The sequence below is a fragment of the Apus apus genome, chromosome 3 (genome assembly GCF_020740795.1).
Source record: "Apus apus isolate bApuApu2 chromosome 3, bApuApu2.pri.cur, whole genome shotgun sequence".
In the NCBI taxonomy this organism is placed as follows: Eukaryota; Metazoa; Chordata; class Aves; order Apodiformes; family Apodidae; genus Apus; species Apus apus.
Genome location: NC_067284.1, coordinates 92,918,804 through 92,931,333, shown reverse-complemented (window position 1 = coordinate 92,931,333; position 12,530 = coordinate 92,918,804). Strand labels below are relative to the sequence as shown.

Here is a 12,530-nt window from a genome sequence, read left to right as displayed (position 1 = left end):
TCTGGCAGAGGCTATGGTCAATTAACAACGCTATTTTGTACCCCAAAGTCTGTAAGAGTTTCAAGACTACAAGTGATCTCGTAAAGAACACAATTGTTTGTACTTTTAACGAAAGCACTAGAATGAAGCAAAGAACTCTCACCAACCTTCTCCAAAGTTTATGTAGTAAATAGAGTCCCTGGAATGTGGAAAGCAACAAAGCCCCTATCTGACAGCATCTGGACAAAGCTAATATTGTCCATACTTACAAACAGATGCAAGATAGCACTATACCCAGTTATTTTCAGAACAACATGTTTCAAGCCTATGCAAAGGTATTCACTTAAGACTACTCTTTGATACAGTCTTTAAATGCTTTGCTGCAAGTCAAGAACAACCAATCATTACAATGATTCATGTACTTCTCACCCAAGCCAGACTCTTGGATGGATGAGTTACAGGTAACAGCAGTTTCACTTAGTGTCTTCAAGTGTATTTCAGTTCCATCAGAACAGCACAGGTAGCAGTACCGTATTTCATAGCAGAGTCCATCTGCTATAGAATTATCCATCTATTTGTCTCATGCTTCATTAGGGTTTGAATCACTTCCCACCTCTCCCAGTGGCAAAGACTAGAACATTACTTCCTGCATTGGGTTTACATGGCAAGGTTTTGGTAGCAGGGGGGAGCTGCAGGGATAGCTTCTGTGAGAAAACACCAGGAGCTGCCCCCTACATCAAAAAGAGCCAAGGAACTCAACATAGGCCAAAGCATCAATGCTGGTGGCACCTCCGTGATAATACATTTAAGAAAGGGCAAAAAATGCTGTGGAGAAGCTGCGAGCAAGAAAAACAACCCTGCAGACACCAAAGTCAGTGAAGAAAGAGATGCTCCAGAGACCAGAGAAGTTATTTTCCTGCAGTTTGTGGTGAAAACCATGATGAAGACCATGGTGAAGCAGGTTGTCCCACTGTAGCCTATGGAAGGGAGCCACCTCAGTGACAGGTTTTCTGGTAGGAACTGCAGCCTGTGGGGAACTCAGGTTGGAGCAGTCTGTTCTGAAGGACTGTAACCCTGTGGGAGAGACCACAGTAGGAGTAGGGGAATAGCATGAGAAAGGAGCAGCAGAGAGGAACTCCTATGGAGTGACTGCAACCCCTATTCCCATCCCCCTGTGCCACTTGGGGTGCAGCAAGGGGTAGGGGAGGTAGAACAGTCAGGACCCAAGTTGAGCCTGGGAAAAAGACAGGGCTTCAGGGAAGGTAGTTTTAGTTCTGTCTCTGTTCACTCTCCTGCTGTTATCAGTTATTAATAAATTAAATTTATCTTCCCCAAGTGGAATCTGTTTTGCCTATGATGGTAACTGATTAGTGATCTCTTTATCCTTATTTAAACTCATGAGCTTTTTCATTTTATTTTCTTCCCATCCTGATGAATAAGGGGAGTGAGGGAGCAGTTTGATGTGCACCTGGCAGCCGGCCAACATCAACCCACCACACCTCCTCAGAAAAGTCTTGAATCAGGAGAGAAACTGAGAATACCTTAAGTCCTTTCCCCAAACTTAAGAATGTTTTTACATTTTCCTGAAGAATAATGCATTCCTGAACTGTATATTTTGTAACACACACCACTACAAAGGAGAGATCAGTCAGTTCGGCTGTTTCAAAGGCTGAAAGATGAATACCATCTACCAGCAAGTTTTAAGATTTCCAATTTTTAGACTTGCTATAAAAACTGAGTTTTTATAGCAAGCTGTTGAGCACAGAGATAATTAGCATAACAGAATATGAACTGAAGAAATTAAAATAAGCCAGGGGATTTTTAATGGTTACTATATAATAATGCTTTTCCCTTCTCCTTTTATATTTCCTTCCTGCTGTGATCTAATGTAGAGCAAGACAGCTATGCAAACTGTGCATGCCTGCCAGGATGCAAGATCTCTATCCGTGTATTCATATCTGCTGATAAAATGCACAGCATAGCTGCTGATACCTCCCACAGCCTCAACATTTGTCCTCTTACCATGCAGAAATGAAAGCGTTTATACAGCAAGGCAAGGGTGACAACAGCAGGCTGGGAGAGACACACATAGGCTGGGAAGGAGAGGGCAAGATGGCAAGTCACTGCCCAAGTTCTGGTGAGAAGCAGTTCAGTTTTGCTCCCTCTTCCAGGAGCATGAAATATTCAGGGAGAAGGGAGCTGAATAAAGCAGCCGTAAGGAGCTGGGCTTAAACACAAGGCAATACCGAACTCCTGGAGGTGCGCTGTTTAGAAACTGCAGGGCTTGATGCTGAGGGATGCATTTATTTGAAGAGGGTAAACCTCTTGAACTTAAGCACTTCTGTTTCAAGCTTCTGCAAAGATCCTCAAAAAATATTTTGAGGTGAAGTACAGCCATTTGCTTGGGTGCAGAACATCAAGTTCACAAAAACAGCAGTGGAAGGCAAGTTGCTTCTTTCCAGCATACCATGAGTTGATCTTCAATAATTTCCCATCCAAGTTTCTGTATCTTAATACACTCATATATATACATTTGTCCAAAGCATAATTAGCTGAATTTTGCTTGGGAAAAAGAAAAGAGTTACATCAAGATATTTAAGACCTGAAGGAGTATATCAGAGTTCAACTCCATGGTTGAGTTCTGGGTACAACAGAGTCCCTCTGTTTCCTCTTTCATTTTTTCTGTGTGCATTAATCTAGAAAAGTTACTTGCACTGTCAACAAGGGCAACATAACAAACACAAGTAAAATTTAGGGACTGCACAAGACAGCAGAACTAAATTGACAATCAAAAAAATACAAGAAAGTATACTGAGAATCTAAGCAGGACGTGGGCAACACTGTTATACAAATAAAAGCAACCTGGATAGTTCCTCAAAAATAATGAGGGTGAAAAACAGCAAAGAACCAAGGAGAAGCAACTATATCATATAGTTACAGCCAATTTAATATTTGCTCTCATAGGCAATATGCCCATACTCAGGTTTCCCTTGCAACAGCTTCTGACAGACCATGTATAGTGAACAGAGAAGGACTGGACACATCCCACAAGGACACTCAGTGGTAGCAGATGATGCAACAGGTGTAAATGTAGGCAACGGTCCAAATCAGGATGTATGTGCTGATCTAACAAACTCTACTTTCCTTTTCTTTCTGAAGAAATAAGAACCAAGTATTCAGCAATTCGAATGGCTATAAACTAGCAATTACAACTTTAGTTCCAAGTTGCAGAAGGCAAAGGCAGAAACTGGGAGAAGGAAACTATGCTCACTGTAGGAGAAGAGCAGGTTCGAGATCATCTATAGATCCTGAAAGTGCACAAGTCCAGGGGACCTGATGAGATTCATCTGCAGGTCCTGAGGGAACTGACACATGAAGCTGCTAAGCCACTTTCCATTGTATTTGAAAAGTCGTGGCAGTCCAGTGAAGTTCCCACTGACTGGAAAAGGCAAAACATAACTCCCATCTGCAAAAAGCAAAAAAAGGAAGACCCAGGGAACTAAAGGTCAGTCAGTCTCACCTCTGTGCCAGGCAAGATCATGGAGCAGATCCTCCTGAAGGCTCTGCTAAGACACATGGAAAACGTGGAGATGATTTTTGGCAACCAGTGTGGCTTCAGTGAGTGCAAACTTTGCCTGACAAATCTGGTGGCTTTTTAAGATGGGGTCACGGCACTGGTGGACAAGGAGAAAGCAACTGACACCATCTACCTGGACGTGCAGAGCGCAAAGCCTTTGAAACTGTCTTGCATGACATCCTGCTCTCTGAATTGGAAAGACAGGGATTCTAGGGATGGGCCACTCAGTGAATAAGGAATTGGCTGGCTGGTCGCACTTAAAGAGTTATGTCAATGGTTCAATGTCCAAACGGAGACCAGTGATGAGAGGCATTCCCCAACAGTCAGTACTGGGACCAGTGCTGTTTAACATCTTTGCCTGCAATATGGACAGTGGAATTGAGAGCAACCTCAGCAAGTTTGCTGACAACACCAAGCTATGTGGTGTGGTTTAACATGCTGGAGTGAAATGAGGCCAGAGGGACCTTGACAGGCTTGAGAGGTGGGCCCATGCCAACCTCAGGAAATTCAGTAAAGACAAGTGTAGAGTTCTGCAGCTGGGTCAGGGCAATCTCAAGCACAAATAAAGGTTGAATGGATTGAGAGCAGCCCTAAGGAGAAGGACATGGGGGTGTTGGTTGATGAGAAGCTCAACATGAGCCAGTAATGTGTGCTTACAGCCCAGAAAGCCACTCATATCCTGGGCTGCATGAAGAAGCATGTCCAGCAGGTCAAGGAAGGTGATCTTCCTCCTCCACTCTCCTGAGACCCCATCTGGAGTACTGTGGCCAGCTCTGGAGTCCCCAAAACAGGAAGGACATGGAGGGCCACAAAGATGATCAGAGTGCTGGGGTACCTCTCCTATGAAAACAGGCTGAGAGTGTTGGCACTGTTCAGCCTGAAGAGAAGGCTCCAGGAAGACCTTATGGCAGCCTTCCAGTACCTGAAGAGGGCCTACAGGAAAGCCTGTAGGCTTTCACTGTGAGGGTGATGAGACACTTGAACAGTTTACCCAGCAAAGTTGTGGATGCCTCACCCTTGGAAGTGTTCAAGGCCAAGCTGGATGGGGCTTTGAGCAACTTGGTCTAGTGCAAGGTGTCCCTGCCCAAGCATGGGGGTTGAAACTAGGTGATCTTTAAGGTCTCTTCCAACACAAACCATTCTGTGATAACAAGCCGACAGCATTGTGTGCACATGCACAGAAACTTACATCTCTCTCTTTATTCCTCCATTAATTCCCAAGAAGACATTAAAGGCATTGCTAGATGTTCCAATGACAACAATCAAAAAATAAAAATCATCAGCACTGGGAAAAGGATAGTTTTCTTTCCTCAGTACACTCCTATAACATGACCACTTTTTGTTTTCTGGAACTGTGATTTACATTTTAGTAATTTCGGGTAGCCTCTTTAAGCCTTTTCCTAGAACTTGTGTGGCTTTGTTGTTTTGTTTAAGAAACCTAGAAAATGCAATTAATGTCTATAATCTGTGGCAGCAAAAATCTTAAAAAAGATATACCTGGCAAGTGGCATAGATAGGGCAGAAATCACTGAGCTGAGAAAAAACACCATGGTGGTCATACACTGGTTTACAAGTGGGTCTTCCACCACCAGACTGGGGGATGGTAACAAACTTTCTAACGTCCCTAAAAAAACAGTATAAATACTTGTTAACATAGTGTCTCTCTCCAAGCAGCTCTATGCCCTGCTAGAGACAACCACACTCTCCCCGTTGGCACATCTGAGCCCTACTGACAACAGTGCCACAGACACACAGGGTGCTTGGGACCAGCCACATCCTCAGTGCTTCCTAATCAAAGGGGAATGAGGGAACAGTGCTGACCTCATCTGTGAGCGGATCCAAACACTACCAGTACAAATCACAAGATGTTGTTAACAGTGCTGGAATTGAAAAGTGCCATCTACCTGATAACAACTGCAAGTGAGCTGTTAGTTTTTTTGGCCTTCTATGACAGTAGATTGCCTCCTTCAGCTAAGCTATTTCCATCTTTTTAATTAATATGAAATAACATTAATTAGTATGCTCTTTGAATACTAAGGAAATGTTAAACAGAAAAAGAGTTGCAAGATTTTTTTTTTAACCTCCAAGTATTAATTTAATTTGGCTGTATTCTATCGTATGACACTGAAGAGTAGGAAGTAGCTGAATTTCTCCTTTATAAAGAGCACATCACAAAATTAGAAATGACATTTCATACACAAGATGTAGCCATACCAAGTCAGGGATACACAATATATCAGTATTTATTCATTAAGTACTTTCTAATGTTTCTTTCCATAGAAAATAATTCAACTGAAGAAAGAATGTGGCAGGGAATCTTCCAGATTTATTATTTTTAAAAAAATAATCAACTCCTGCCTTAAAGAAGTAACACCCAGTACTTAGAAAAATGTACATCTTGCTGCTGAGAAGTGGTTCTGAAAAATAAGACACCATCTTCAGTGAAAGGCTCAGCTGCACTCACAGACAACAAAATTATACATCCAGATGCCAGGTAAAAACCCAAATAGACATGGTGACTGCTTTACCCACATTTCAGGAGTCCTATTCCACATAAGTTTTCACACACCTCTGCCTCTCTCACTCAAGTGTTCAGAACTGTTCTGCTCCACCATGAATTTAGAACACTTTCAGCCTCATCCTTCTCCCCTAAGAGTCTGATTTAATTTGAGAACTTCAGAGACTAAAAGCCTTTATCACAGGCACCAGGTTTATCAAGTCTGTTAATAAAGGGAGGTTTCATTTTGGACCCGATTCAAATCCTGTTGAAGCCAAACGAAATCTCAACAAGCTTCAATAGTCCTTGTTGTTTGGAAAACATTATGCCTCAAAAACAGCCAAATGTGATATAACTAATCAGTGAAGTTGCATTCTCAGCACCTAAATCTAGGGCTAGTCAAAACCACCTTAAACCTCCAGAAAAATCGTTCAGTTATAGTGTTTAATACTGGAAGGCAAGTATGCAGATGTTGCAGTTCCAAAACATGCTAGTAAGAATCCAGTAACATTTCTATAAATTTTGCACTAAATTAAATGACCTGTAACTTCAAGCACCTAAATCCTCCTAGAAGTCTACCTTTGAGCATTTGTCCTGCTAACTTCAGATAAATTTGGGACAGTTTTACAAGGTTTAAATACTGAAAATGAAGAATGAAGCTTGTCTCTGTCTTGAGTTCAATGCAATATTTATGCACACTGTCAGAGCTACAGGCATAGGTATGTACAGACAGTGATGCACTGAAGACTCAATGAACTTTCAAATAGCACTTTCCCAGTTATCTTTCTGCTTATTTATAACCCCATTGTACCTTTACCACTATTGGGCAACATGAATGGACCATTTATATCAATTACTTTGATCCTCTAGATATATGTTTCACATTTGCTGATTGTGGGAAGACAGTGGTATCATTCCTGCCTACCATTTGCATATTTGGCAACACTGGTGTTCCTGCATCGTTTTATGGTAATTTTCACTTATACCAGATCAAGGGGAGGGCGGGGAAGTAAATATCTGTGCAAGTTTCAGCACTGTCTAAACATATCCTCAGAACTATAAAAAAAACCTAGAGCCTTGTTAACAATTGACAAACCACCAGTGACTTGATGGGGGGAAACCTCATAAATAATTCAAGTGCAGGTGTAAGCTGCTGCAGACAGAATGCTTCCAAAAGCAACATCTGTAGGAATGGTATTTTCCAAAATACACAGTAAGAAGAAGAAAACTAGGATGCATGAAACAGAGATAACATGGAGAGAGGGGGAGAACCAGGACACAGCTTAACTTTCTCACAGTAGTTGACATCTGAAATGGAGTAAAAAACATGAGCCATTTCTACACATAGATTGCTCCCAAGTATGTCCTTTCCCTGTCTTTATCAGCAGGTTTTGAGTTAGCCCCGTTTTCCTGGGAGGTGAAAAACCCTGCGTATTCTGCCAACTAAATCTGCACATGCAAATCCTCTCATTCACCTGGATCCTGATGGAAAAATGTGAATAAAATCTAACTTTGTTGATCAGATTAAAGGCAGATCTGGTCAGAACTTTTTCAGATGTTAACAAATGACCACATATACATGTGAAATCACTGTGCTCATCTCTGCCCACAGCTTCTGACCTTTTGGCAAGTAAATGCTCTCTGGCCCTTTACATCTAACTTCTTTCCAGACTAGAACTGGTTAATTGACTTACCCTGTTCCTGTTATTTATGCTACAGCAGAAACCTCACGCTAGGTCAGTCCTTCTGCAAGCAGCAGAAAATTACTTCAGTGGTAATCTCTTTGTGGCAGAATACAAGACAGACAGAAAGGCTGAAAGTGAAAATGGAGGCAAGTAAGTAAAAAGGCTTTAAGTTCAAACTGAAGAGCAGACCACTAGCACGACCACAACCCAACTGTATGCTCACTACAGGCTGCCCAGTTCCTAATACATGGTTTATGTACCTTTTCAGGACATCTACTGCAGCCATCATCTTTTTCTCACATTATCAAAGAGGGGTCTTTACAGCATCTTCATACTTGCCATAACACACACTTATTCTAATTTATTTCCATTTCCTCTTTCCTTGACCTTACCTTGACCCCACATCTCTAGACTGAAGCACTGGGAGAGGACAGGGGAAAAGCACAAAAATGGAGTGAGTCAGCAGTTCCTGAGCAGCACACCAGCATTAGTCAGAGGTGCTCAGGGTACTCAACACACAGTCAGATGTGAATGAGCAAAAGACCACCAAACAACAGATTGATGGGCAAACTTTCCCAAATGCCTGAAACGGAATCATTAGGGAAAGCCACTCCGCAGGGAAAGCACTTCAGAAAAAACACGCTCAGCTGCACCAAAATGCAACAAAGCATACAGGGTACAGCGCTCAGTCACGTTTCTAGTTGCCTTACACAAAATCCCACTGCATTCAGTACAACTAAATCAAATACACACGAGGAGCCAGTTGCCTTGGCTCATATAACATTTTCTCTATCGAGGAAGGCCCAGAGCTGCAACAGCTTTTGCTAACTAAAGCACACACACAGTGCGTGTGTGTGTGGCTGCCCTTTTGGTCATCCGCTCCCCCTTATCAGGATATACCAAGAGCAGTAGCAGTGATGCAATTAGGGAAGTGTTCATCTACATCACCCAGTGAACATTTGACTTCTTAAAATTTAAGACCAAATTACTAACACAAGTTCTAAGGGCCACAACGTACACACTTGCAACACAAGAATGACACCTGGTGAACCTCAGTACAGCAGTATTCCTGCGTTGAAGAGATTGCAAGGGGCGTTATTTTCAGTCTCCACCTTCCAGCAATAAAATCAGGGTACATGACAGAAAAAAAAAAAACACAACACACATCCCTTTTTGGAAGGACAGACCACAGTCATAGGATCCTCATCCATCACCTGCAAGAGAGCCCTTCTCTCTAGGAGAAGCTCTTCTCTGTTATGGTACAGTAAATACATTAAATTGTAAATTATGTACAGCTGTCACTCCAGGAAAGCACACTTCCATCCAGACAGAAGAACACTGCTTCGGTGCTTCTGGATTTTGCATGAACAGATCAAGAATGAATGAAAAACAACCTCCCACCAAAGTGACACCTACTGGGTTTCAAAAACCACAGTTAATTACCGTGCAGTGTCCTCTGTTCTGTGACTCTGGACAAGTGCTGATCTTGGTGCAGTTTCTGCACTCCTGAAGCTTCTTGTGAAGCACTTGCAAAAATCTGGTATTTAAGGGCTTACCAGCTACACAATCAAACTTTGCCTAAGAGCAACCTTTATCCATCAGCAGCTTACAATACTTTCTCAGTTCATTGTAGGTTTTCATACGAATCCTGGTCCCCTGTCTTCCATAAAAATACAAAGTTTCATTTTTAGATACAGCTTATTTGGGCATTGTTATGCAAAGCATTAACAGGAAAGAGCAAAACTATGCATAATTTACACAAATTCCTAAAACTAATCTAAATTTATTTCAATCCATATTTTGAAAAACACACCATTAGATGAGATACAGCTAGAGAAAGTTGTTGGTCGGTAAATGACAGCAAACATTTACAGCACATCCTCTATGCAGTCCATGCAGTCAGTATTTATACAGAGGTGGTCTTGGCATACTATACAGACCTCTGTATGTTTACAGTAATCCTATCATTCACATGAGAAATCAAAGAAAGAATGCTGCAAATTGCAGCTGAAGTTGTTCCACAGCTTCTCTGTTTCATCAGGTTTTAATTCTTTTACAACTCACTCTTAGTGTAAAGTGACTATCAGTACAAGCTGAGCCTACAACCCCCTGGTACAACTTCCTGGGCTGGACACATCATTGTTTGTAAAGAAATGCTTAAGGTTTTTTGTTGGTTTTTTTTTGGGGGGGTTGGGTTTTGTTTTTGTTTGGTTGTGGTCTTCTTTCCATGTAGCAGCAAGGCTACACTCTGCCACAGAAGCACTTACTGAGGTACATCATTCTTAGATGTTCGCACATGGTCTTGAAACACTTACAACTCTCAGAAATGTGTAACAAAGATTAAAAACCAGACGTCTCGGGGTAACATTGTTCAGACAGTCTCTTCTTGGTTGTCTTTCCACCCATACTAGTGAGCGCTCACTTGTTGAAATAAACACTACAAAGGATCACTTCTGAGTTATAAAAAGACTGCCCTTGTAGTTTTCCCTGCACCACACGGTATCAGTCGACACACCTTAAGTCAGTGCGCGGCTGTAATTTAATTCGGCTTAAATATCTTGATGAAGTGACACAGACGGCCGAACGGCAGAGCTCCCACAACAAATGAACACACCAGCGGGGAGGCAGACCCCCTCCCTCCTCCGCCTGACCACCGCTCACGCTGCCTCAGCTCACGGACCCGCAGGTACTACCGGACACCCCAGTCACCACGACCCCGCGGCCGCGCACTCGCACCTCGCCCCGAAGTCCCCTGCCCTCGGGGTCCGCGCCGTCCTCCCGCCACCCGGAGAGGAGGCAGCGAACGGGCGATCGCACCCGCCCGTTTCCACGGCAACCGCCCTGCCCGCCCCGTTCCCGCGGCCACCCCGGCCCCGCCGCTCACTGAGGGGAAGCCCGGCAGGAAAGTGGAAGGGCCCGCCGCGACCGCCCGGCACGGCCAGCAGCGCCCCGCGGCGGAGAGGCTGGGGGGCCCAGCCGGGCCCGGCCGCCGCAGCTCTGTCGTTTCCACGGAAACCTCGCCGGGGCCCGCGCTCGCCACACAAAGGGGGCCCACGGGAGGCAGAAAAATTCTCGGCCGCCGCGGGAGAAACGGCGCGACCCGGCCCGGCGGCGAATACATCAGGGAACTTCTGCCCGCCCCCCGCCCCACCGCGCCGCGCCGCGCCGCGCCCCGCCCGCACACCCCGCCGGCCCCTCTCCGCGCCGCGGAGGCACGCCGGGGGGGCGGCTGCCGCGGGGAGGGGGCTGGTTTGGGGGTTGTTTACCCCAAACGGGGCACCGCGCCGGCAACCCCACACCTGAGGAGCGCGCCGGCCGCCGGAGGAAGGGCACGTACCTGGCGCCGCCGGGCCCCGGCCCACGGGCAGCGCTGGGGAGCGGGCGGGCGGGCGGGGCGGCAGCCGAGCCGCGCCAACTGCCGCCGGTTTGCACGCGCCGGGAGGTGGCCGGCTCGGGCGGGGCCGGCAGGCTCCACCCGCCGGGCGGCGGCGGGAGGAACAAGGCGCCCCTCGCCTTCCCGCCCCGCGGCCGCCGCCATGTCACTTCCTCCCGGGGCGGCTGGAAGGGGCGACCCCTCCGCAGGTCGGCTGCTGCTGCCCCCTCCGAGCGCTGCCCGACGGGCGCCGGAGAGGAGCGGGAGGGCTGCGCCGCGGCCCCGGGCGCTGTTCCGCGGCTGAGGAGCGCGGGGGGCGGCTCTGAGGAGGAAGCCGAAGCCGGGGGTCAGGGGCGGCCCCTCGGGCGGGGCAGCGGCCCCCGGAGAGCCGCTGGTGCCGGGGCTGGCTGCTTGTTGTCCCTTAGAGGGGCAAGGATGGAGGGCGCGGCTGGGCTGTGCCCGCCCGCAGGCCCTCCTGCGGGGCAGGCTGTGAGCTGTCGCGGGGTGAAGGGCACCTGTGAGTATCTGCCACTTCAAGGGGAAACGGGGGAGCAGAATACCAACTCCATGACCCGAGTGGTGTGGAGAGAAATACATGCAGATGGCAGTCATCCAAGCAGCCAGTGCTCCGGCACAGAGTACTCACGGTCTGTGAAAACGCAAACGTTTACTGTCAGGCTCTGACTGTGGAATGAAATGCAGCTCTCCTGAATAGGAAATAGCAGGAACCGAGTCTGTTAAGCACACAAAGCAGCAGAAGGTGATAACGCCTGGAATGACACATCGCTGTGACAGTGCTGTCATCTCAGCTGGTGTGCGGTTGCACTGGGGCTGGAGGGCTCCCGGGCTGAGGTCTGGCAGGGGAGGCCACGATGAGCTGTGTGGAGCAGGGCCTTGGCACAGTCCTGCTCCATAACAGCCACATAGCATCACTGTTTACCCTTCACGTACACTTCTGTATTTTTTAAAAGGGCTTGAAGCAAACACTGACCAAGTGGAAATTGTACTGTGCATTAAACAGGACAGAAGGAAAATAATATTTTCTAGCCTAGTCACTGGAGAACATGATCAGGAGCAAGAAGGAAGTGGTCTGTCTAAAGGACCACATTTGAGAAGGACAGGAAGCTACAACTGTCTTAGGGAGCAGGACAAGCAAGGCTGTTGCTCAAGAGAGGATAAGCTTGGAGCTGAGGGTGACTACAGTGCAAGCACTACCCTCACCAGCCAGAGCACTGCCCCACAGTACCCAAAGAGAGAAGTCACAGCACAGTGCAGAGTCTATTGACAGTCCTAGACAAGATGAAACAATCAGGTGCAGAGTTTGTCCAGGGAATCCAGTCAGGAGCAGCAAAAGGTGAGACCACAGCTGGAGATAAGACTACAGCATAGATCCAGCTAATGAAACAAGGCAGGAGGCCA

General features: G+C 46.3%; 1 protein-coding gene across 3 annotated transcripts in view; it reads right to left on the bottom strand.

The window, feature by feature from the left end:
* Positions 1 to 11,820, bottom strand: part of AGPAT4 (1-acylglycerol-3-phosphate O-acyltransferase 4) — a 77,589-nt gene extending 65,769 nt beyond the window's left edge. Inside the window, exon 1 of one of the 3 annotated variants that reach the window (XM_051615310.1) lies at positions 11,758 to 11,820. The gene's annotated coding sequence lies outside the window, so the exon portion shown is untranslated. Of the gene's footprint in view, positions 1 to 11,075; positions 11,156 to 11,757 lie in introns of those variants that run through there. The other 2 variants (XM_051615312.1, XM_051615311.1) reach the window with 2 other exon arrangements.
* Positions 11,821 to 12,530: the final 710 nt, after the last annotated feature.